This window comes from Perna viridis, chromosome 9, assembly GCF_037379345.1.
Source record: "Perna viridis isolate PV_CMFRI_1.1 ecotype Kerala chromosome 9, ASM3737934v1, whole genome shotgun sequence".
Lineage (NCBI taxonomy): Eukaryota > Metazoa > Mollusca > Bivalvia > Mytilida > Mytilidae > Perna > Perna viridis.
The window spans coordinates 35278722-35286386 of record NC_142453.1 but is presented as its reverse complement, the minus strand read 5'-3'; the positions used below and the strand labels follow the sequence as shown (position 1 = coordinate 35286386).

The window sequence follows — 7665 nt, the reverse complement described above, 5'->3', positions numbered from 1 at the left end:
GTTTAATTGTTTAAGACTAACGCATGCAAGAAAAGACACAAGAAAATCAGTGAGTCGGAGACCCTTTACAGACCCGTCACTGACGACGTATTTATATGTCTAAAATTTTCTTGTATATATCCTTTACAATTAAATTCTAAAGGTTGTCTGTGTATTGACAGCTTTCGTTTTAAACATTACGTGTGAATAGGTTGGTGTACAATTAGGTATGGTGATTCTATACTATGCTTAAAAATTAGTTGTGTGGTTTAATAAGGCACGGGGTTTCCGGCTTAAAAAAGTTGCTACCGGGATATTCATTATTCATTTTTGCCGACACAAAATAAACATAATTAGGGGGGAATTTTAACTCCGAAACTCTCTTAGAATCCCAGCCAAAGAAGTCTCTATATCAAAATGAGTTTTGGATGAATTTGGATGAAATTAAAAAATGGGAACGAAAATATTTCCATGTCAAATTGGGGGTTATACATAAAAGAGTATATTCACAATTTACATGAAAATGTGGAGAAAAGACAGTACACATGAGGTGTTCATAAATTTGCCATCAATTCATAAGTCATTTTAAAACAAATCGGCGTTAGCCCAAACATTCTCGTCAGTTTGGATGGCCATTATACTAAATATTTCAATCCATAAACTGCTATATCTCCCGAAACATTCACATAACATGATTTCTGTCCCTAACAAAATGCACATTTTAACCAGTGTGGAAATTATTTTGACACATTTGTAAGATCATGTTTCAGTTAACATGTAGTGTATTTAAGATACAGTATTTTTTATAATGTGTCAGGTGCCACAGTACTTCCTGTGTTTTCTACTAGATCCAGCAAGCATTCTCAAATGTCTCTTACATATCCTTTTTTTCATGACGTAACAATCAACAGTTTAAATGACCCACTTTCTGTTATCAGTACGTTAATATCGTCCACGACAAAAATCTGGCATAAAAAATTGTTTTGTCCCTGATTTATTGTAATAATATTGTTTTGGGTTGGTTTTTTATTACTCTCACAAAGGATTTGAATTTTATAGTCTACTATAAAATCCTTGCTCTCACCAAGCGAGTCACTCGCGAATTAACAAGAAAATTTAACAATATGTTCAATCGACCCTGCAAAACATGTAAAGGACAGTGTTCAATCTTCAAAATTTCATTTCAAATACATGTATAATACCTTTTGTTTGGATTTACCAATCACCAAATTATTCATGGCGTAATTAAAAGGACTATGGCAGTTACACCCCTTCGCATACACGTGTACACTATTTTTTCTCACGAATCTCTTCACATACGAATCTTTACAAGTCATTCGCAAGCAATCGTATTTAAAGTCGTCAGCATTCGTAGAAACGAATTCAAGCGAGCACTTTGCGAGTTTATACGAATGATTTGTTAGGCTGTATGGCTTGAATTTATATGACTAAATGCAATCCATTTGAAAAATCATTACTGTTTGTAAAACACTCGTAACTAAACAGTAAGTATTCATTATATTGTCGTAATCCACTGATTTCGTTCATTATCCGTAAACGTAACAAGTCACATTGCACTCGCAATTTTTCTTAACAATATCATATGCATTCGTAAATTGATCGTATAAAATCACAATGAATCGTGAACTGTTATCGTAAACGCATTGCATTCATTCTTAGTAAATCGTAAAGTGATCGTTCATAATCGTAACCAATCGTTTTACTCGCAAAAGTGGCTTCATTCGCAAGGATATTCTTGTTAGTATTACGAATCTTGTAAATTGTTTGGAGATTCGAAAGGTTTCTTTAGAAAGATGCGTGTATGTGAAGGGGTATTAATTACGAATATCCAAGATAAACTAATATGAGACCTTGCGACTGTTTAACGATTGATTTGCGTGTGTTATACGGTTGGTTTAGATTATACGAATATAAACAATCACTTTATAATTTATTTAGAATGAATGGGATCTGCATTTACGATAACAGTTCATGATTCATTACGAATAAATACAAGCATTTCACGAATTTATAATATACGAGTTATTTACAAAAGGGCACATCTATCTCTCAACGCTGCCAGACTCTTATGTGCAATTATATTTAATACTGTCAGTGTTTTTAAACGCCCACGTATTAAATGCAGAAAATTAGAAATCCCCAATACACATTGGCGAGGAGTGCCATTCATTTTTTTTCTTCTAAATTTAGTCGCTGTGATTTCGGCTTTCACCACAACAGTGTCATGCACTTGTTTTCCTGTTAGCCTGCAATGAGAATGAATATGCTGAAAGGTAAGAAATTTTTTACCTCGGACAATATAATTATTTTTCTGTGAAGTTTGCTTCAATGCACAATATTATACTATCAAAATAAGCATTTACATTGTTTTTGCAATTTTTGTAAGCGCAGCGACAAGTATTTAATTTTGACATTCATTATAGTATGAGTTAATTTTGCTGAACATATTTGTGTATGACGGAATCTAGTGCGTCACAAGTGAAATTCATTAAGAACCGTTAAAAGACATATACATATATATTTAAAACATCATAAGCTTTTCAAAGGTATAACTGATTAAAGTGTAATTAACATTATTATTTAAAGCATTACTTACTTGAACATGTGGATGTTTCTACCATTTTCATATACTAGATATTTGTGTATCAGAAAATCATTGAACACTTGTATGAATACACATTTTCTTGCTTCGTGGCGACAGAGACCTGTAATTACAGGTCTATGCTGGCGAGAAACGTGTGGTCCTTTTATTTGGAGGCTATGAATTCATTCGATTTATTAAAGGGAGTAGGGTTTGGTGTAAGATGAAATTAGAAATGGAATGAGTAATCAAGGGAACCAAGGTTATAGGGTAATCAAAAGAATGTAACCCAGGGACAAAGACCAGACATTGAAAACAGACATACACAACAAAGAACATAAAGTAACTAAAATCATACATACAAAGTAACAAAAGTAAATGAGCAACTCGGACTCCACTAAAAACTGGGAACATGGACCAGGTGCACCGGTAGGATTACCGTCCTCTGCTTTTATAGAAACACCCGCCGTATGAGTTGTTATATGAACACTCCATATGCAGGTGCCGAAGGCATGTTTCCACAGATGAAAGGAAAGTTGACAATTCTGAATGAAAAGTCATCACGTTTGTCGTAAAGTTTGGTCAATAGTTTTCCTTTACCATCGATTTCTAAGTGTAGGTCAAGATATGAGGCTGACTTCACAGTGTCTGTAGTATTCTTTATCTTAAGTTCTTTTGGGTAGATGCGATGTATCAAATCCCCGAAATTAGGATTGTTTAAAGATAATACGTCATCTATATAGCGGAAACTGAGATTGGAGGATCTAGCCAAACCATATTCTTTCTTTCTGATCAGATCAGCTATAAAGTCAGCCTCATAAGAGTGAAGGAATAGGTCAGCAAGTAAAGGGGCACAATTTGTTCCCATTGGAATGCCGACCGTTTGTTGAAAAACACGTCCACCACACTGGACAAATATGTTGTCGATTAAAAATTCCAGCATTTTGCAAACATCATCCTCTGTATATTTGGAAGATGATTGGGAATTCTTTCTTACAAAGTATGAGGAATCTCTACCAATAACTATATATTTGTATCTAGGTGTACCATCTGTTTTGGATAAACAACGATGTATAATGTTTTTAAGTCGGGATTTTAACTGAGTATGGGGAATAGAAGTATACAGTGTTGAAAAATCATAGGTTTTAATGCTATTATATTCAGATAACTAGTTGTTTCCAAACGATCTTTCGAATTTTTCAGGATCCACATTGAATTAATACCACTACGGGAGTAACAAGTGTTGTGATAGGACTGGAAACCCTCTTTGACAGTTGTGAGTATAGAAGTTAAAAGGTTTGAAAGAGGTTTGGTGGTACATTTTGCAAATCCAGCTATGAAACGTTGTTTGTATGGATTCTTGTGAAGTTTAAGAATCCAGTACATAGACGGTAAATCACAATCATCGTCCTTGGTAGAGATACCAAAAGAGGATAGCAGAGATTTATGGTTTTCCACAATATCTTTTTTGGAGAGAGTTGTAGCAGTATAGGTCTTATCACTGCTATTATTTTCTACGTCTACCTCTGATAATAAACATTGGATGTAAAACGTTTTGCAGACAAAAACAATATTGCTGTGGGCTTTGTCTGCTGGTACGACAACATATTTGTCATGTATAGTAGACAATGTTTTTGCTACATCGGTGAAAACTGATGTAGCCTTGGCACTCATTGACCTACTTGAAACATTCATTTGTTTCAAAATTAAAGACCTCACGGCCTTTAACCACTCTGACTGAGAATCATTGTCTTCTTGTTCTCGTTTTATCCATTTTTTTGCATAGTCCTCGACGGCATCCATAAGAACTTTAAAGTTATAATTCCAATTTATGGAGCGTGGTTCACGGTACTTGGGACCTTTAGAAAGGATATTACGCAGAGATTTGTTTTTGATAATGTTTAAATATCCCGTAACGACGTGACCAGAAGGACCATATTTGAATGGAAAGGTTTTGCAAGAACAGTCAGGTGGTTTAGCCTTGAAGTCCTCAATCTCGAGGTGCTGCAATAGCCTTTTATAATTGAAAATTTTGGATGCAATAGGTGAAGTATAGGAATATGAAATAATTGGTATGGATTTGTCTTTGAAATATTGGGGAATTTTGTTGGTAACGTTTTTGTGATGGAGGATGTTAGCCAAATTAATTGCATCTATACCTTTGTTGACAAACGGTAGTGGAAGAAATGATCGTTTTTCTTCATCTTGACTTTTCACACAAACTGGTTTAAAGAATCTGTGGAAACCAATATCCAAATTGATGGCAACAAGTCTGTATAATGATGAGGTATGGTCAGAAACAGGAGTGTCAAGACTTGTTTTGTAAAGGGAGTGTAGTAGAGTGAGAGGTATAGAATAAAGTTTGGTTCTAATGTGATGAAGTCCAAGAGGTTTTTGTATGAAAGGACGGAGACCATCTATGGAGACATCATGTAACTTAGGTGACGTATAGTGGCGATGGCCATGACTCCTTTCCCGTCTTGGATTTTTGTCAAATAAATTCATCACATTTATGCTTTTGTTATATTGGCTTGAAAGGTTTCCTATACTTTTGATGTTGTCATTGCATCCGTAAGGTATTGCAGTACCTAGTCTGCGTATCCAGTAATCCTCTCTTTCCCTACGATAGTTTTAACTTAGAACGGGCCTGTTCGTAGGATGGTAATTTATTTTTTAAATACGAACTTTCTTGGAGAGGATTGAATGATCTTGTTAATTAAAGTATTGATAAACTGTCGGGAATTTGGTGGTGTTCATTCCCGAACGATGATCACACATTCTTTTATTTAATCGTTCTTGCGTCTCTCCGACATATATTAAACCACATAAGTTGCATTCTAATCCATATATTAAGTTTGTTGATTTAATGTATGAAATAACATAGTTCTCTACAGTATCATCAGTATCAACATAGATAGAATTTGAAGCTTGAAGGATTCTTGGGATGGTCACTGAGTCCTTGTACGCTAATCTAACAGTAATGTGTTCGTTTCGTGTGTTTCTGGACATATCTAATGGTAGAACAGGTACAAAGTGATTAGGCACCCAATTATTGTTGTTTATATCTATACGGGTTGTTGTCCAGAAGATGTTTGCCACTAAAGCTGATTCCGGGTCTCTAGAATAAACTATCCTGTTCATATGTCCTCTTACAATGGATTTCCAAGCTCAGGTTGAATGGAGCAAATAGGCATTTTCAAGACGCTGGCTAAACTATGAATCTGCCAAATATCCATATATGTCTTTTCTTTAGTGATTTTCATTATTTGTCTCCTATATATTTCTTGAATTGCATCATTCGAAAGTCTTCTATCATGCATATACTTATCGGAGTACATTGCATAGCTTTTCACGAGATTCTTGGACTGTCTATCGTGTTCGTATCCTTGTAACATTTTTTGTTCGTCTAGGTAGACATCCTCATTTAAGACCTGTTCGACAATAATTATTTTTCTAATTTCAGAGGGATGCTTGACATTGCCGTAAATGAAAACATTACCAGCAGTCACCATCAGCACGAACTTTTACTGCCACATCTCCATCCTCTTTCAGATCTCTTGGGAGGAATTCGGTAGATATTGTATCGACCGAATATTCTTGACTACTTTTAATAGTTAAACTAATATTGTTGAGTTGCTCTTGGACATTAGCACACTTTTCTTTGAGCTCATCAAAATTCTTGCATTGGTGGAATGTCTTGACATATCTTCGATATCTGCCTTCTTTTCGTCGGATTCCGTTCGGATCTTCATGTATGAATTCCTTTGACGTTACATTGGACTTCTCACTTGGTTTTTCTATTGTATTTTGTTCAGTCTCCATTTCTGAATTATCGACGGTATCATCTTCAATGCTGTCTCCAGAAGTATTTATCTTGTTAACAGAACACTTGAACTCGGTCAATTTATGACCAGTGTAACAGTTTGTTTTTTCACATAAACAGCTTGTCTCACTGTGTTTTACCACTCCTGGATTCTCTATAAACAATTGATGCATTTTAATTGTCCCTGGAATTGTCTTTACTGTTTTATCTTTTATCTTTATTCTATTCTTCTGACCATGTGTTCATCGATTTCGTACAACTGTACTTTTTCACTTGACTTCGTTACTTGTTCAATTCAAGAAGACGCGTTTGTTACATCGTGACCATGTCTTACTCGCATGTCTGCATAACGCGTCATTACAGCTCCGATTCCATCGGAAATACCTTTTCCATGACCGGCAGCCCGCTGTAGAAATGCAGGATGTCTGCCTCAGAGAAAAGCTCCCTGATGTTCTGTAATATTGGACGACGGAATGCCCATACTGTGATTGGGTCATGCTGCAGAATGTCTGATATGCCACAACACGAATGTATTGTTTCCATGGAGCCTGTTACAAAGTATCCAGTTTGGAGTGTTATCTGCGACTTCGAAGCCCCACAATGTTTGCTTTGTACTTCATTGTTCGGCAAAGTCAATATGGATAAAGCATTCAGTTGATTTAAGAGTTTGTCTGACTACTTTGTAATGGCGAAATTGGTTTTTCATATTGTAGGAATGTCTCATCGTGGACACGATCCAGTAGGTACCCTAAAGCTATTTCTACTTCTTTCTTTGTCGTAACTGAAACATCTTTTACTTCTCCACTCCTCTGAAGTTCCCTGGTCTCTTCCTCTGTAACCCACTCACTGTAAGTTAATATTTTGTTTTAATCAAAGGGTTTTCTTTATAATTTGTTTCTCCTTACATACGCCACATTTCCCATACAGGCAATTAATGTTTTGTGTCGAACATACAACTTGCTCGACTATGGCATCCATGCATGTAGTGGTAATGGCGTCATTTCTGTACAGGTCTTTAATCATGAATCCAAGATTTTCACACGTTTTGCACCAACAGTTTGAGTCTGTAGAATGTAGCGAAGCTGATGACATGGTTACTCTCGGATTGATAATTAACAAAAACTCGTTTCGTAGTTAACCGTTTTGTAGGGTACATATTTACGGGAAAACGCGTGAAATTTAGCCACTAACATTACTTCAACAATTTTCTGATATGTTTGATAAAAGCTTCAATATGTGTATGTATGTTAAAATCGATGTT

At 35.5% G+C, this 7665-nt stretch overlaps 1 protein-coding gene across 5 annotated transcripts in view; it reads left to right on the top strand.

Annotated features, from left to right (window-relative positions):
• The first annotated feature begins 2114 nt into the window (after window positions 1-2114).
• The window catches only part of LOC148607980 (uncharacterized), a 28250-nt gene continuing 22699 nt past the window's right edge, over window positions 2115-7665 (top strand). For all 5 annotated transcript variants that reach the window (XM_088546539.1, XM_088546536.1, XM_088546537.1 and 2 more), the window contains exon 1: window positions 2115-2273. The gene's annotated coding sequence lies outside the window, so the exon portion shown is untranslated. The remainder of the gene's footprint in view (window positions 2274-7665) is intronic.